This window comes from Pseudorca crassidens, chromosome 3 (genome assembly GCF_039906515.1).
Source record: "Pseudorca crassidens isolate mPseCra1 chromosome 3, mPseCra1.hap1, whole genome shotgun sequence".
In the NCBI taxonomy this organism is placed as follows: domain Eukaryota; kingdom Metazoa; phylum Chordata; class Mammalia; order Artiodactyla; family Delphinidae; genus Pseudorca; species Pseudorca crassidens.
Window position 1 is genome coordinate 25065801 of NC_090298.1, and position 19743 is coordinate 25085543.

A 19743-nucleotide genomic window follows, 5' to 3' on the forward strand; every position below is an offset into this window, starting at 1 on the left:
AACTGTGGATGCAATTTACTCTATTTATTGAAAATCAAAATAATGAGTGTCATATGGAGTATTCACTATTCCTTTGATGAACTCAGTTTGGCACTTTTACAAACAACGGAGCAAACCGGGAATATGACCACATGATAAAACCAAGCAGGGTAGTTAAGACACACAGATACAGTAACTTTAAGGGGAAATAAGAACACTAAATACAATGTCGAATAGAGCAAACGAAACAAATCAATTACTAATTTTATATTAAAAATCAACATCATCTTCTTTAAAGACCATGACAAAATAAATAAGCATAGCATGCATGAAACACAATGCTTCATTTTTAGAGTTTCCATTTTTGAGAAGAATTATTTCAACTTATGTATGATTTCCCTAGAAATAACCAAAAAAATGAACATTTGTAGTATCTTGCATAACTGCACTTCAGGTCCTCCTGACATATAGTAAAGCTAATTCTATAATTCTAGGCATTTATTATGTGTAAGAAACAAAGATTTTACATACTTTTAATTCATGCAGCCTTCAAAGAATTAACACACAAGAAGTCAGTATTATCCCCATTTCAGAGTCTTAGAAACCGAAGCACAGAGAGATTAAATGACTTGTTTAGAAATATCTAGGCAGTAAGAGGTAGAGCTGACATTTCTCAACCATTCATCGTGGCTCCACAACCAGAACTATTAAGTGGTGCCCTCCTGCCTTCTGACTTGGGTTACATACAAATATTTTCTCTCTTAAACATAAGATGGCTAACACTTTGAATTGTTGAGTTTTGAGCAGTTATCTTATATATTTTTTTATATATATGTAAAATATATATATATAGTGGGGGGATTCATTTCACATAGTATTAGATGATTTAAATCTTCGAAAGATTGTTATTATGATCTTCCCAGGGAGAATTAATTATACATTATATGATATTCATATAATGTATAATATATAACACATGGGTGTTAGTCATCCATTTACTATGTTTTCAACCTCAAAATACAGACTTCATGCCTTCCAAATGTATAGCACTCTGTAAAAATTAAATGATAAACAGAAACCTCAATTAAATAGAGTCAGGAGACCAGAAGGGGGCTGCTCTCACACCCTGAGACAATCGCAGAGCCCAAGAAGAAAGACTCCCCTTCTTTCCTGGCGAGAACTCAGCCAATCAAAAGCCATGGACTCTTTGTTTACTCTAGCCCTCCAACTTCCTTTTCCTCTCTTTAAGTGATCTCCTTCCATTGCCATGCAGGCACTTGCATATGGCTTGCTGATACTTGAGATTCTCTGCTAATACTGAATAAACTTATCTTTGCTGGACAAACATCTGGCAGTCTCTTTGTTTCAGATCAACATTTTGGTGGTCCATACAGGGACCGGTGAAGACCCACAAATGCTCCAGGGCTGGTGAGCAAATAGGTGTGATACCTGCAATTGAGCCCACTGTTGCGCACTGCTTTTCTCTCTGACCCTGGTGTCTGAACGCACATCTCTTTCTCCTGAATCCAGGCTCACACGCTCTTTGCATTTGAAGCTTTCCAGGCTTTATTCAGGATCTATTTTAAGGTTCTGTCTTTCTGGTTAAGGCCTTCTTCTGTATATAGGTACTTGTTTGGTACTTTAGTTGTGACTCTCACATCAGACTGTTTCAACCAAAGCTGGCTGAAAATACCTTTGGCCCATTCCTTTAAGAAAAGGGGCTGCTTCACTTAAATTGTACCAGCTGTCCAGCCTTCAGCCCATTCCTATGAAATAGGGGTCATTCTATGGAAATTGGCTGAAAAGTCTTTGGCATGGCTCTTCTTGGACTAAGCTATTTCCTTAGAATTGGCTGGATTAGCTTGAAGGCTGACTGAATTGCACTATTTGAGCTGTAAATTATTAAGCTGTTGGAAAACTTCTTCTACTCTAGAGAAAAACCTCTCAGAAATGGGATTCCAATTATCGAAATATTTTGAGGGTGCCCTCAGCTACAAGGATTCTGGCTGATTTTATGTTTAAAAACGATGATCCTTCCTCATATGCCTTTGTAAATAAATGGGCCAACTTGACCAAAAACAATTCAGAATATCAATGGTCATTACGGGGAACTTTTGAAATCCCCAAACCTAATAACCGTAAAACCTAACTGGATTACAATAGCTTAAAATTTTCAGAACTTATGGGAATGTTTATTGCGATTGGTGTTTTTGAGGCTTCCAGACATTATCAGAAGCCTAAAATTGCCTCTCTGCAAAACAAGAATTTAAGGTTAACTGAGGCAAACAAATGATTAAAGAAAGATAAAAAGGCCCCCAAATCTCAAGGCTTTTCCTCCCTGGCTTCCTTGTCTTAGGCTCAGCCTCTGCCACCATCTTGTCTCTCTCCTTTGGCTCCTGGTGGCCAGAATCCATCACTGATACCATCTTCCTCCTTCCCTTCTATGCTGCCTATGCCTTCTCTATACCCTCAAATCCCCCTTTTCCTTTTCTCAAAAACTCTCTCTACTTCCTTTTCCTCTGAACTTTTACATACCTGTCCCTTTAAAATTAAGACTTCTGAGGATCCAGCAGCTTAACCCTTTAATTTCTTATATTCCCTGGACTGAAGCTGAACTAACAGCCACAGTCAAAGATTTTCCCAAAGTAACCAAAGATCCTCACATATCTGCTGAGGAATTTAATATAGTCATACAAACTTATCAACCTGGTTTCCCTGACTTATATAAGCCAGTTCATATGCTTGTAAGTGAAGGCCTGGCCCAGCATTGGATGAAAATCATTAATTGGGAAAACCCTGAAAGGTCTCTAAGAATAACAACTGGGAGAGCAGCCCACTGATATATGATATGATCAGGCTTGGGCAATTGCTAGGTGACTTCACTGAGCAATTCCTAGGGATCTTCCAAAGCCTGTTGATTGGAACAGAATTCAGGTTGTACACAAAACATCTAATGAACCTGTTCATGACCACTGTAATCAACTTCAGATCGCTTTTAAAGAAAATTTTGGTCTTCCTTCAAATGTTGATTTTTACCCAGGTAGCTTTAAATCTGTATTTATTAATGGGGTGAACCAGGATCTTTGCCTTACAGTAAAAAGGACCAGGATGGAATGGGGAACTATGTCCACTCCAAATTTAGTTAATCTGGCCAACCAACTCTCTCACACTCTAGCTGTCACCTCAAAAAAAGACCACCAAAGTTCTTAATCTTCAAGTCCAGTAATTGAGGGCTTCCTAATGAAACCAAAACCCTGCTACTCTGTGCTATTACTGCAAAGAGCAAGGACCTTGGAAAAGAGATTGTTTGCAAATTTACGCACTTTAGGCGCCTTCACCTCACTCAGCCAGCCTTTCCAACCTCCCAGTTCTCAATGAAGGGACTCCAAGCAACCATAGGGGTCTTCCCAGTCCTTGCTTTTAATTACCTTGGAGAAACATTTCTCCAGATTGTGAATGAATCTCGTCCACCCCAAACTGACACTGAAGCCACGTTCTAGAAGTTGAACCCCACTACTGTAAAACAGTCCCTGCCCTGAAGCAGTAAAATAGTTCAAATAGTAGGGACCTCTATCCAGGGTCTCCACAGGCTGAAATCAAGGCTTTGGCAGGGACTGCAATCCCATTTTAGACGTGAAGTCCTTCTCCGAACTCATCGGTTACCGGCAAAATTAATTCCCTTATAACTTTAAAGGATGGAGACCCTCAGCATTAAGAGGCCACTCATTGTTCTCTATCCCATGGCCTTCACAGCATGGCAGTTGGTGTCCTCAAAGCTAACACCGGAGCATCTTTCTGATGCTTCACTTTCCTTTAAATGGTCTGCCTCACTAAATCAGGTCCACTGAAGAAAATCTCCCTATTGATCAAGTCAAAGTGAACTGATTGGTGATCTAAACACAGGGATAGCATCCCATCATATGCACAGGTTCATTACACTCAAGAGGAGGGAATTCCATAGGGCACATATATCAGGGGGCAGATCACTTGAAGTGTCTTAGAATTCTGTCTACCAGAGATCATTTTCCCAATTTTAATACAAACATAATAAACTTCCTTTCTTCCAGGTGATCAGATTAGAAAGGGCTTTAACTTTTAAAAATTAGCAATTTAATGGATGTTGTTTTAACATACAGATACATGCTTTTTATGTACTTTTTAAATGTAAAATGCTACATTCTGTCTATTTGAAGATAGTCTTTTAGCTATGCTGATGTTTTCCACACTTCAAATTCTCCATTCCTCTTCTTTGCCAAACTGCTGTTTGAAAACTTAAATATGAAAAATTACATACTTGCATTTATTTTAAAATTATTTGTGGTAAATATATTAATGTACTTTTATATTATCTTAATATATTTTAATATACTTTGTTGAAAGATTGAGACTTCATTTTATTTAAAAGCAAATAAACTCATCTATGTTAATGAAAAACAGACATAACAGCTTAAGTATGATATAAAACTTCTAAGAATTTAAAGGACTGAAAGCACCTAACTGAATCAAGCATGTTCATGGTTTATAGAAGGTAGCTAAACTACCATGGGTGCCTCAAAATAGGTGAAAAATCTAATCACCCTTTGGGAGTCTCTGGAAGTGAGAAACTTAAGGTCAGGCTAGCATGAATAATAATGAAAGGAAAATATTATCATCTTTACACTTTTGTTTTCTAGCCCTCAAAAATATTTTCCCATGGTGAGTAAATTATTTCTCCAACTTTTAATCTTATACTCACTTTTCTAGATGCAAGTGGCAGATTCTATACTGCAAGAAATATTTTCCAGCTTCATTGCAGGAACCAAAATATTAGCTGAAATGTGGAATTACCTCCTCCATTGGGACTGGGAGGCCAATCAGGGCAAAGCCTTATGTATTATAGCATCTCCTGTGATAGTTTTTAGAATTTGGTGAAAACCTTATGTATTATAGCATATCTCCTGTGATAGTTTTTAGAATTTGGTATATCTCATAACGAATTTCACCTGGTGGCAATCTACTGAGATAACATATGGCCACAGCAGATGCTTAGCTACAGCGTGACCTGCAACTGAAAGTTCATTGTAAGGATAAGCAACGTTAGCACTCCTCTATATAGTAGGTAATTTGACTAAAAATATATCTACTTATTATTCATAGATGATAATTATGGACTTTTTGAATATGCATGACCACCTGGGGGGGGATAGGAAGGATGAGAGGGAGACGCAAGAGGGAGGAGATATGGGGATATATGTATGTATAGCTGATTCACTTTGTTATAAAGCAGAAACTAACACACCATTGTAAAGCAATTATACTCCAATAAAAATGTTAATAATAAAAAGAAATAAAGAAAAAGAAATAGTGAGGGCTTCCCTGGTGGCGCAGTGGTTGAGAGTCCACCTGCCGATGCAGGGGACACAGGTTCATGCCCCGGTCTGGGAAGATCCCACATGCCGCGTAGGGGCTGGGCCCGTGAGCCATGGCCGCTGAGCCTGCGCGTCCGGAGCCTGTGCTCCGCAACGGGAGAGGCCACAACAGTGAGAGGCCCGCATATTGCCAAAAAAAAAAAAAAAAAAAAAGAAATAGTGAAAAAATAAAAAAAGCAAAGCTTAAATGATTTATATTGTTCACATAAGGTAATTGCGTCCATTAAACAAAATTAATTCTCACATTTAATTATCTGTTTATAACCTAGTTCTTTAATATTCTCAAGCTAGCACGTTCTCTTCAGTCAGTTGATACTTTAAAACAATGCAAGTTAATGATAATATAGTTAAATACGTAATTATTATTCTAGCATAGTTTATTGCTATAAAATAAAACAAACTACTAGTAAAAGTACTTAGTATAGTCAAGTTAATTAGATTATTATAAGAACTTTTGGTTACTCCCTTGGCTTCTAAATATAAATGATACTAAGTTTTATTAAATACTATTTCACTTCAAGTCATACACTTTGCATTCCTTATAACATATATCCAGCACTGTTCATAATTCACATGCCTCAGCTTTGATTAGAATATGCTCCTATCTCACCAGTAAAATACAAAGACAGTCTGATTTATTGCCCTTAGCACAGCCCTATTACATAATATGTATTCTTTTAGATTATCGATTGTCACAGGTTCTTGAGGTCACTAACCCTCTGAGCCATACGAATTCCCTTATTATGGGTTATTTCCTGGATGTTTAAAATTTTGTGTACGTGATCTTTGCAGCTGTTTTTGTTGTTGTTGCTGTTGTTTTTACTTGTTTTCTCCCTGTAGGAGGATTCTTCCATTTCAGTTACCTACTGTTGAGTAACCAGTCATGTTACTCATGAACTATTGGTTTAAGACAACAAATTATTATTTCTCATGGTCTTGTGGTTTGACAACTCTCAAGCAGATGGCTCTTGCCTGGCATTACTCACGTCATGTGGTTGTGACATTGATATACTGTTATTAATTAGAATACATAGTTTATTCCAAATTCCTTAGATTTTACCTAATGCCTTTTTTTCTGTTCCAGGATCCCATCCAGGATACGACATTACATTTGATTGTGATTTTTTCCTGAGGCTCCTTTCATCTGTAACAATTTCTCAGATTGTCCTTATTTTTGCTGATCTGGACAGTTTTCAGGAGGACTGTTCAGGTACAATATTGGGATTTCGCTGATATTTTTCTCATGATTACAGTAGGGCTATGTGTTTGGAGAGGAAGACCACAAAGGTAAGGTGCCATTTTCATCACATCATAATAAGGGTACATATTATCAACATGAATTAACACATTTTCTGTTGACCTTGATCTCATGGCTGAGGTAGCGTTTGCCAAGTTTCTCACACTCTGAAATGCCTCTTTTTTCCTCACTTCCTATACTGTACTCTTCAGAAGAAGGTTATTATGGCAGTCCCCACTTAAGAAGTGGGGATTTATGCACAACTTCCTCGAAGGCAGAATATGTCTATACATAAATTATTTGAATTGTTTTACACATGAGACTTTTTTATTCTCCCCATTTATTTAGATATTTAAGTCATTTACTCATATCAGTACAGACTCATAAATATTTTTATTCGGGGCCATTATGCAATTTTACTTTATGCTCAAAATGCTGGGAGTTCTTTCAGTTGCACCAACTATGCATCTTTGCCATATTCCCATAAATATGTGTGGTGGATATTCCACGATCATTTTTTATAGTTTGTGTATTATGGGCACCACTTCTCCAAGGAGCCCTGGCTCCTTTTACTGGAGAATGGTATTAGAAACCAAGATCTGAGTGCTGGGGATGCTTGCTGCTACTGGAGTCTTTGCTTCAAGGCTCTTTCAGCTGAAAGAGAATGGAAATATATGCCTGTTTACTATTATGTATTTTCACTTATCTATATATATTTCTATATGTAACCATCTGCATCTATATTAAACTATGCACAAACTCATTCTGATGTTTCCATCTAGAATTCATTACCCCAGGGCTCATTTTAGCCTCCTTCTCATGCTTATCTGTAAATTTCCATTCCAAGAGTGAAAACCTTAGCTCCCACCAAATGCCATTAATTGACACAATGTTTTCAGTCCTGTGTACATGAATAGAGTATCAATATTGTTAACCTGCACCCTTAATGGAAGAAATTTCATCAGTTAGTGTACAGTGCCTATGTCCAGTTTATTTGCCTTTGGACTAACAGACTCTAGTCCTTTCCAAAGTTACTGAGGTCAGCACTATTTTTGTCACCCCAGTCAATAAGGTTGTTGCATATATTTGTAATACAGTGAGATTCATTCTGCTTCTTTGCATATCTAGTAATTTTTTGTTGTATGCTGGGCATTATAAATGCTATAATGTTGAGAATAAATTTTGTCTTAAGTTTCTTTTTGGGGGGGTCAGGTAGTTAATTTAATAATGGGTCAGCTCTATCTTTAGGATATTTATTTTTAGCTTGTTTAGGGTAGGCCTATAAAATCTCTCATGAGAATTACCTTAATTCTGAGGCATGGCCTTACAGGGGTTTAACTGAATGCCTGTGGTGTTTAAATATGTCTCCTGACTGCTTGTTTGGAATTTTTACATATCCCAGTATACTGTGCAGTTTCCACTGCTTCGAGGTAATTTTTCTCTGTCAGTCTACGGAGACTCACACTGTATCTTCACCATATATTTACTATATGATCAAAAACTTAGAGACTCCTGTATGAATCTGTGAACCTTCTTCTCTGTTCAACACCCTGTCACACAGATTTCAGCAAACCTTGCTGCCATGAAGTCTAATCTCTCTACCTTACTAACTTTTCAAGGGTTCCACAATCAACCTCAGTGCTACTTCCCAGCACTGCAATTTGGAAAGGGCCTCCATGCAAAGTGTAGGATTATCATACTAACTTCCCTTTTCTTAGGTATCATAGAATAATGCTGCTTATGTCCAACATCTGAAAAACAATTCTTTGTGGTTTTTTTTTTTTTTTTTTTTTCCCCAGGAGAGCTAGTCTAGTAATCTGGTGGCAATTACTCCATTATAGCTAGAAGCAGAAATCCCATAGTGACAGTTTGAGACAACTTTTTTGATTTCTATTTGAGAAAACTGAGTTTTAGAAAATTTAAGTATCTTGCCCAAGGTTGTAAGTCATCACTGGAGGAGAGTTACACACCCCAGTGGGTCTACTGCCCAAGCTAGCCATTATAAGAATTTACTCCTGCTTCAACTAAATGTGCTTACATCAGCTTCTTAGAATCTTATGATAAAGCACTGTGGACAAAAGTTATGCCCTTTAAAACACTTTACTGTGTAACCCAGTGAATTAGATATGAAGGACCAGTTAGATATGATACCATAGTGACATAACATATTGTTTGAGGTTAATATGCCTATAAAATTTTAGATGTGTGTTTACAATGAAAATAAATATTTATAGTAAGTGTATACTTAATTCAGTCACTCCTGATTTCAGTATTATATCTACATGCATAATGTTATAAGCACAATTAAATAAACAGAGGAAAGAGGAACAAAATATATACTACTATAGTCTCAAGTACATCAGCTTAATCCTGTTAGAGTATGAATTGCATCCATTGCCATTATTTTAGAAATCATTAAATCTTTTAGATGGGGAAGGAAATGAAAAATGAAATAGGACATAGCAAGCATTCTGAGGTTGAACAATGATATATACCATCACATTAGATGCATATTAAAGTAGATTGCTAGACAGAGAAACTGACAAATAACAGTCAGACAGATAAATGGAATATGTGTAACAGGCATGTCAACTCCAGTTCTAGATGGAGAGATAAATGAAGTAGACCAAGCACCTGAATACACATATTCCCTTAAGTATGGTCCTACAGATACAGACCTTGATCCTGCCATAAGCATCACTGCCATCTACATTACATATACATATACTGAAATATTCTGAAAGAAGTTAAAATCTTTAAAGAAAGTCAATTCATTTAATTTATTTATTGTCTTATGTCTGCTCCATGAGGAAGAGGTATAAAGGAAATAGGATAGACTTCAGGCATGAAGGAAGCTGTACCTAAGTGGATAAGAGCAAAATTTCTTCCTCACTTTGAATCTGGGGACTACATCTTTTTGGCTGTGGAAATTTCAACCGACTCTTAATACCTCAAAGTCGCTCATTGAAAAATAGGTGTTTAATCAAAGCTATAATGAGGTGTCACCTCACACCGGTCAGAATGGCCATCATCAAAAAATCTACAAACAATAAATGCTGGAAAGGGTGTGGAGAAAAGGGAACCCTCTTGCACTGTTGGTGGGAATGTAAATTGATACAGCCACTAGGGAGAACAGTATGGAGGTTCCTTAAAAAACTACAAATAGAACTACCATATGACCCAGCAATCCCACTACTGGGCATATACCCTGAGAAAACCATAATTCAAAAAGAGTCATGTACCAAAATGTTAATTGCAGCTCTATTTACAATAGCTAGGACATGGAAGCAACCTAAGTGTCCACCGACAGATGAATGGATAAAGAAGATGTGGCACATATATATAATGGAATATTACTCAGCCATAAAAAGAAACGAAATTGAACTATTTGTAGTGAGGTGGATGGATGTAGAGTCTGTCATACAGAGTGAAATAAGTCAGAAAGAGAAAAACAAATACCATATGCTAACACATATATATGGAATCTAAAATAATATATACGGTTCTGATGAAACTAGAGGCAGGACAGGAATAAAGACACAGAGGTAGAGAATGGACTTGAGGACAAGGAGAGGGGGAAGGGTAAGCTGAGACGAAGTGAGAGAGTAGCATTGACATATATACACTACCAAATGTAAAACAGATAGCTAGTGGGAAGCAGCTGCATAGCACAGGGAGATCAGCTCGGTGCTTTGTGACCTCCTAGAGGGGTGGGATAGGGACAGTGGGAGGGAGACACAAGAGGGAGGGTATATGGCGATATACATATACATATAGCTGATTCACTTTGTTATACAGCACAAACTAACACAACATTGTAAAGCAATTATACTCCAATAAAGATGTTAAAAAAATAAATAAAAATAGGTGTTTAATAGATGCTATAAAATAAAACTTATTTTTATATAACACCTAAGATTATATACCATGTAAAAAACACTTAGTATAGGAAACACAGTAACCACTTATTAAATGCATATCTTAGCATTTCTTATGAACATACATCATCTATGAACAAATTATTTTTTTCAAAGTTGATTCCAGTATATATCAGAATTTCCATGTTAAACCCCTATACTCCAGGAGATGACTACCCACAAGACTACAGACATTTCTGGACCTTATCTATATGAGGCAATATTTATTATTACACCTGTCTTAGTTTTAATGATGATATATGCAATCCACCTTCGGGTAAGCTATATAGTGTTTAATATTACCATTTAGAACACAGTATTTGAAAATATTTGAAAAGCAACTTACTTATATGTAATTCTGATACTAGTTACCCATCTTTTCAAGAAGGAAAATATTTTATCTTTCCTAAGATTGAATTAAAAATGACAAGGACACTCAGCCTCCAAAATGTTACTGATGCTGAAAATACCTTCTATTAACACCACATTCTCTAAACCTAGTGAAATTTGGAGAGGAGAATGAAGGAGGATATTCCCCATGTTTCCAAGTTCAAGAGGAGGGATAACATTTATTTCCTGGACTTGAATACAAGAATAGAAAAAAATAAGAAACATACCTTTCATGAATGGATTTGTCAAGGCCCCCTGTGTTTAAAATTGTAATGACCTAAAATGATAGAGCAAGTGGAGTGTACAGCTGTGGGAGCTGAGAAACAACCATGTTTGTTTGTAAAGCAAATAGCAGTGTGATAGAAAAGAAGCAAGATGCCTGATGTGATCAAAATACCAGTGTCACAGTTTCAAAAAGAGAATCTCATTTCTAGCAAAATAGAAAGCACAACTACAGACTAAGTGCAGACATTAAATTTTTATAAAGGCCAGCCTAGTCCAGTATACACATGCTATAAACACTCAATAAAATCACGTTCAGTTTGACAGACTTGGACATGAAGAATGAATGTACAGTACTATATAAAATCAAAAGATTTAAAAAGATTAAAATTGAAATGACCCTCCTATAGAAAGAAAATATTCCTTTTGGGCTATTTTTTATTTCTCTTATCTAACATTTAGATGTTTACATGTTTCAAAATATTTTAATTCACACATACATACACACACACATACACACAAACTTTAAAAACTCTGATTACTTACAAAATTCCTGTGAAGCACAAAGAAAAACAAGGACTATTAATTTCTATTTTATATAATACAAAACTGAAATCCAAAGAGATAAAGGTTTGGCCAATTTTCATAAAACAGTAATCAATAAAGCATGAGTGAAAACCAGCCCCCAAAATCTTGAGTTTTTGTTTTGTTTTGTTTTCCCATCACCACAGAATAGGGAGATGTTTATAAAGAATTCACTGCCAAGTATATGAAGACAGACCCTTTTATATCCCATTATTTCATGGTCACAACACCATGTGGTTGTCAGAAAAGATAAATTTCTCCAATGAGAGACTTTACGTAAGCTGTTAGAATTTCCACAGTAACTACAAAGTCAGGTCAATAATGTCCACTGGTGAATTTAGTACAAGAGATCAGTCTTCTCAGTGATCTTAGGAGGTTTGATGGAAAAAGATCCTGGGGGGAGGCGATAGCTTGCATAGCTTAGTGCCCTTAACTCCACACTTGGCTTTATCTTACCCTCATAACTCAACTATCCTGAACTAACACAGAGATTCCTACATCATGATCTTGACTCTGCAGTTCTCATGTTTTAGCCTACTCTTAGTTTTATATTTTGTAGTAATTTTAAAGAATCTTATAGAAAGGTAATAAAATGAAGAAAACAATATGAGTATAATCATTGTTTTTTATTAAATTTTTCTTTCCTTTGGTGTAAAGTATCTCTCATTATCTACTCTGTATCTTCTCAGGTTATGCAGTATACATGTGGAGGGCATGGCTACTGAAGAGAAACTTTCCAGGTGACAAAGCCAGTTATTTTCAGGATTTATAAACTTGTAGTATATTTAAAAGTATAATTTTAGTGAAAATTCACATAATGTAATTGAGCATATGTAAGTCCATTTAGATATCTATTCAAGCTCTTTTCATGAAGGTAATTGCTTTTTGGCAGAATGTTGGCTTTTTAACATTCTTCGCATTCAGTGTGGAGCAGAAAACAGAAGGAACCAAGAGAAGAACCTGGAACACTTTTCAAGTGGCCTAAACATAAAGTTCTGAGACTCTCTGATATTTTCTTGACTTTTACAATGACGTCACGTAAAAAGTCAGTAAATATACATTCAAGTTGCTAATACCAATTCAGAATCTGTTTTTTCCACCCCAAAGTTGAATTATCTAGGGGATTGAATAAAGCATGCAATTTCCACATGCAAATGCACGAGGAGGAAGGGGAGCGTTCAATACGTGCACAACTGTAGTTGCAAAATCTCAAAACTTGCCTATGCAAGTTGTAAGGATGGCACGTTTCCTTTCTCTGTGGATTTTGGCAGGCAGATAAAATAAGGGACCACTAAATAACTGTACGCACAAAGGAGACAGGCATTTCAGAGAAGAGAAGCATATTTAGAACGGAGAACAAGTTAGAAAACACAGATATACTGGAGCACATAGCTGACTGGAGTCAGCTGTATTTCTATGGAAACTTTATTTCTTTAATTTGGATAAGTTCCAAAAAGTGGAACCATTTTTTACAGTCCTTCTATGGCACAGAGTAAATAGATACAGTTTACCTAAGCACACTGAGCAGATGGAAAATTCCACAGGCTTATAAAACCAAAGTGGTCTCTTCTTCAAATATTCAGCCTCTGGTGATGGCGAATGTGTTTGTTTTCTGAGAATTGCAGGTTAAATGAATCAAACAGTTAATGGAATCTAATTTCTTCAGAGGCAGATACTTCTAGAGAGAACCTCAATCAAGATGAAAAACTTCCACCTCCAGAATCCATTAAAATAGTTTAATCTAAATTATAATCCATCAAACTTTGTAAAAGTAGTTTTGTATAAAATCAGAAAATATTAAGCCATTCACTAAGTTAGGCTGTATCCTTGAGGAAAAATTTCTTTGCCTAATGTCGAGATTTGACACTGATTCCACAATGAGCTGGCGAATCAATATCATATTAACTACACTTATAAATAAGTGATCGTTTATTTACAAAGAATACTGATAGCCTGTGTAATTAATCCTTACTATCATAATGGTACAGCTATACTAATTATAGTATAACAGTGAATAAAGATGATAAGGTCTCATATAATGTCACAGCTATAACATTGGCATTAACAGCCTAGAGCTCTCTAGTCAATATATTGAAATCTTACTTCACCTTTCTGTCTAGTATAGGTTAAGAATTTAATGACCTTTAGGAGCTTTCCAATATTGTAATCTCTCTAAATAAGTATTCTCAAAAAATATTGTTCATACAGATTACCAAGACTTCTCAGGTGGCTTAAGATTTGCCGGTGCCTCAGTAAGAGTAAAGACCTACTTCCTTCTTATTTAAATAAGACTATTTCAGAAGTAGAATATACTTTCAGAAGCTGTTTATTAAAAGGTAACAATATAAAACAACTAACTAACTAACTGAAATGTCTAAATATTCAGTTTCACAACCAATATAGGAAAGCCTCATGCTGGCCTTGCCAGACTAGCTCTGCTTTAAGTCCTCTGTTGCCCACGTGCAATAGTAAAATCTGAAGTGGAGCTTAAGAGGTGAATGTATAACCGAGTTCAGGAATATCTTGCTATCTAAATTAGTTCCAGGACATTTTTTCAAGTATGCAATTTGTGTGAAAAGACAACCCAATGATTTTCAGCATCCCTAACCCTATTCTAAACTTGGAAATAAATATCTCTCATTTCTATTTTTCTATTACAAAGCTTTGGAGGGACAATTAAGTATTAACTATTTGGCTTCTCACATTTGACTTTGAAAAGATTTGATCAAACAATTTAAAAAATGAGCTGAGGATTTAAAAAGAAAGATACATGTCTCTAGGTATGCTGGTTCATGGGAGCTTCCCAGGTGTAATCTGAAACTGGTCCCCTATGCAGTGGGCAGAGACACTGAAGAGAGAGGCAGAGCACTCCAGATTGGCGGCTGCTAATTTTAAAAAGCAAGGGAATTTACTTATGAGGCCTATATTAGGCAGCTGCAAGATGAATAGATTTCCATACCTGCCCACCGGAATCTTAAAAATTAAGATTACCTGGGTTCAGTCACATACCCAGGAGGCCTTAACCAGGTTCAATCACATACCTAGGCCCAGACAGTCTCAACATCACACTTCCATGTCAAAGCTGTCTCCTTGGAGCAGCTTCTGCGGTTGGGGAAGGCAAGCGGAACACACATTCCAGGGACAGGGGAAGGAGTGGGGAGCCTCCAATGGCCCAGTCCAGCTTGCAGGTCAACTGGCAGTCACATTTTTTGATGACCTCTTCTAAGGAGGTATAACTCTCACAGTCTGCAGTCAATGCCTATATCCCCTGAATACTATGCTAAGGTCAAACATAATAACTCTGGGAGCTAAACTGAGATGAAAGACAAAATCTAAATACAACCCAAGGTATTGCCCCAATAATTTTAGTACAAAAATACTTTACTGTACAGTGATATGAAAAGAAACAGGAAAAATTATATTTAGAAACTATCACTCTGTTCAGGCTGAGACAACAAAATGCCACAGACTAGGTAGTTTAAACAACAGGAATTAACTTTCTCGTAGTTCTAGAGGCAAGAAGTCCAAGATCAGGGTGCTAGCATGGTCAGTTTCTGGTGAGAGTATTCTTCCCATCTTGGGGGTGGCTGCCATCTCACTGTGTTCTCACATGAATTCTTTTTTGGGCACTCAGGGAGAGTGAAAGAGAAAGACAGAGAAGAGCAGGGAACACTCTCATATTTCTTCTTTTAAGGACACTAATCTTATCAGATCAGGAACCCACCCTTGTGACCTCATTTAACCTCACTGCCTTAAAGGCCCCAATTCTAGATATAGCCAAACTGGTGGTTAGAGCTTCAACTTATATATTTGTGGGGCACACAAACATTCAGTCCATAACAAGAACTACATGATTTGTATTAGAGGGAGCCTATGTACCTGCTGGGGAAAAGGTAAAAGTAGATGATCGTCTTCAATCATTGAACTTGTCGCTTTAAACAGCCTGCAATACCTAACTATTTATGCTGCATCTAGTCAAACTACCCTAATCTTAGGAAATAATATTCTTTATATAGCAAATTCTCATTTCAGGCTACACTGAAGATAAAGTAAGTGCAACTCACTTTATATAAATGTTAGGAAATTTCCAAATAACCTCCCATTTTAATCTAGTCTGACTTAGAGTCAGTTCATATCAATATATACTTTTATAAGATGTTTGGACCACTGATTTTTTCCCAAACATTGTGAAATGAATAACTGAGTCACTACATTAACCCAAAATAATTTAAAATGTAAATGTAAAATTGTCTAAGAAGGAAAATGACCTAAAGTGTAAATTACTGGAAATTGCACCATGGTCTTTATTACTTAGCATAAATAAATTAAGGTGGCCATAACATTTTATATTAAACAGAATGCTCTCACCTACAGCCCTGAAAGACAGTGTATGAGAACCTTATTAAGACTGATCACTTCAGGTGCAGAATCAAGATGGCGGTGTGGCAAGATGCGGAGTTCGCGTCTCCCCACAACTAGGGTGCCTGCAGGATGCTGGTGGGAGACCTTGACACCCAAGGTGACGGGAGGAACCCTCAAGCAAACTGGTAGGATGTGGGGGGATTAAGGGGGGAGGAGAAGTGGAGGTCAGATAGGACTGGCACCCCTGAGGGGTGGCTGAGAGGGGGCAGTGTTTCCCATGCCTGGAGGGACCCTTGGGGGCTCAGATCAGGGGGGAGCAGGCTCAGTGTATCCCCTGCCCAATCAGCTGGAGAAGTCTGCACAGCTCTCAGGCTCGGTCCTATAGCCTCAGAGGCCCCATCTGGGCCACGTGGGTCCTGGGGGCATAGGAGGGAAGCTGGAAGAGAGCAGGAGAGGCAGGCAGGAGGGGCCCTCCAGGACTGGAGCAGTGGGAGAGGAGTGGAGGGCTTGGTCCTGCCCACTCGAGCCTCAGAAGCCTACTGAGCTCCCAGGCCAGGTCCCCTGCCTTCTAAAGTCCCCTCCAGGCCACATGGGTCCTGGGGACATAGGAGGGAGGTGGGGGGAGAGGAGAGGCAGGCAGGAGGGGCCCTCCAGGACCGGACGAGAGGGAGAGAAGCTGAGGACGTGTGCCCTGCCCACTCGAGCCCAGGAAGTTGCTGGGCTCCCAGGTGGGGGCCCCACCCTCTGAGACCACAGGCGGGAGGCACGTCTGGGCCCCTTCTGTTCAATAGAGCCTAAGGCCCACACTCCACACCCCCAAGGGCCTTTTTCATCCCTGGGGGTCCTAAGCATAGGACCTGCCCACCACCCAAACCCCGCCCCTGCTTAGGCCCCACCCTCCACAGCCAAGGCCTTTTCCACCTTTTTTTTTCTTCTCCTCTCTTTTACTATTGTGGTTCTGTTTTACCTTCTGGTTGTTGTTTCATCTATATTTTTATTTTAATATTCTTTCTAACATATCTGTTAGTTTCCTAGTCTAATTTTATTTTTTTACTTTGTTATTGTTCTCCCCTCGCTTTTTTTTTTTTTTTTTTCCCCACTCCGTGCAGCTTGCAGAATCTTCGTTCGTGAGCCTGGGGTCAGTCCGAAGCTCCTGCACTGGGAGCTCCAAGTCTGAATCACTGGACTAACAGAGAACCTCAGACCCCAGGGAATATTCATCTGAGTGAGGTCTGCTGGAGGTCCTCATCTCAGCACCAAGACCCAGCTCTACCCAACAGCCTACAAACTCCAGTGTTGGAAGCCTCAGGCCAAACAACCTGAGGAAACACAATCCCACTCATCAGAAAAAAAATAAGATGGCAAAAAAAAATGTCACAGATGAAGGAGCAAGGTAAAAAACTACAAAACCAAATAAATGAAGAGGAAACAGGCAATATACCTGAAAAAGAATTCACAGAAATGATGGTAAAGATGATCCAGAAACTCAGAAATAGAATGGAGGCATGGATTGAGAAAATACAAGAAATAATAAAGATCTAGAAGAACTAAAGAACAAACAAACAGAGATGAACAACACAATAAGTGAAATGAAAAATCTACTACAAGGTATCAATAACAGAATAACTTAGGCAAAAGAATGAATAAGTGAGCTGGAAGACACAATGGTGGAAATAACTGCTGAGGAGAAGAATAAGGAGAAAAGAACAAAAAGAATTAAAGACAATCTCAGAGACCTCTGGGACAACACTAAACGCAACAACATTCAAATTATAGGGGTTCCAGAAGAGGAAGAGAAAAAGAAAGGGTCTGAGAAAATAGCTGAAGAGATTATAGAGGAAAACTTCCTTAACATGGGAAAGAAAATAGTCACCCAAGTCCAGGAAGCACAGGGAGTCCCATACAGAATACACCCGAGGAGAAACACTCCAAGACACATATTAATCAAACTAACAAAAATTAAATTCAAAGAAAAATGTTAAAAGCAGCAAGGGAAAAACAACAAATAACATACAAAGGAAACCCCATAAGGTTATCAGCTGACTTTTCAGCAGAAACTCTTCAGGCCAGAAGGGAGTGGAAGGATATACTTAAAGTGATGAAAGAGAAAAACCTACAACCAAGATACTCTAGCCAGCAAGGATCTCATTCAGATTTGATGGAGAAATCAAAAGCTTTTCAGACAAGCAAAATGCTAAGAAAATTCAGCAGCATCAAACCAGCTTAACAACAAATGCTAAAGAAATTTCTTTAGGCAGGAAACACAAGAGAAGAAAAAGGACTCACAAAAACAAACCCAAAACAATTAAGGAAATGGTAATAGGAACATACATATCGATAATAACCTTGAATGTAAATGGATTAAATGCCCCAACCAAAAGACACAGACTGGCTGAATAGATACAAAAATAAGACCCATATATATGCTTTCTACAAGAGACCCACTTCAGACCTAGGGACACATACAGACTGAAAGTGAAGGGATGGAAAAGATATTCCATGCAAATGGAAATCAAAAGAAAGCTGGAGTAGCAATACTCGTATCAGACAAAATAGACTTTAAAATAAAGACTGTTAAAGGAGACAAGGAAGCACACTACATAATGATCAAGGGATCAATCCAAGAAGAAGATATAAACAATTATAAATGTTTATGCACCCACATAGGAGCACCTCAATACATAAAGCAAATGCTAGCAACAATGAAAGGTGAAATCAACACTAACACAATAATAGTAGGGGACTTTCACACCTCACTTACACCAATGGACAGATCATCCAAAAAGAAAATAAATAAGGAAACACAAGCTTTAAATGACACAATAGACCAGATAGATTTAATGGATAATTACAGATCATTCCATCCAAAAGGGGTAGAATACACTTTCTTTTCAAGTGCACACAGAACATTCTCCAGGACAGATCACATCTTGGATCACAAATCAAGCCTCAGAAAATTTAAGAAAATTGAAATCGTATCAAGCATCTTTTCTGACCACAACACTATGAGATTGGAAAACAATTACAGGAAAAACACTGTGAAAAACACAAATAGATGGAGTCTAAACAGTGTGCTACTAAATAACTAAGAGATCACTGAAGAAATCAAAGAATAAATAAAAACATACATAGAAACAAATGACAATGAAAACACGACGACCCAAACCTACGGGACGCCGCAAAAGGAGCTCTATGAGGGAAGTTTATAGCAATTCAATCTCACCTCAAGAAATAAGAAAAACCTCAAATAAACAATCTAACCCTACACCTAAAGCAATGAGAGAAAGAAAAACAAAGAAAACACAAAGTCAGTAGAAGGAAAAAAAAATCATAACAATTAGAGCAGACGTAAATGAAACAGAAATGAAGAAAACAATAGCAAAGATCAATAAACTTAAAAGCCAGTTCTTTGAGAAGATAAACAAAATTAATAAACCCTTAGCCAGATTCATCAAGAAAAAAAGGGAGAGGATGCAAATCAGTAAAATTAAAAATGAAAAAGGAGAGATCACAACTGATACCACAGAAATACAAAGGATTATATGAGACTACTACAAACAACTATATGCCAATAAAATGGACAACCACGAAGAAATGGACAAATTCTTGGAAAGGTACAATTTTCCAAGACAGAGCCAGGAAG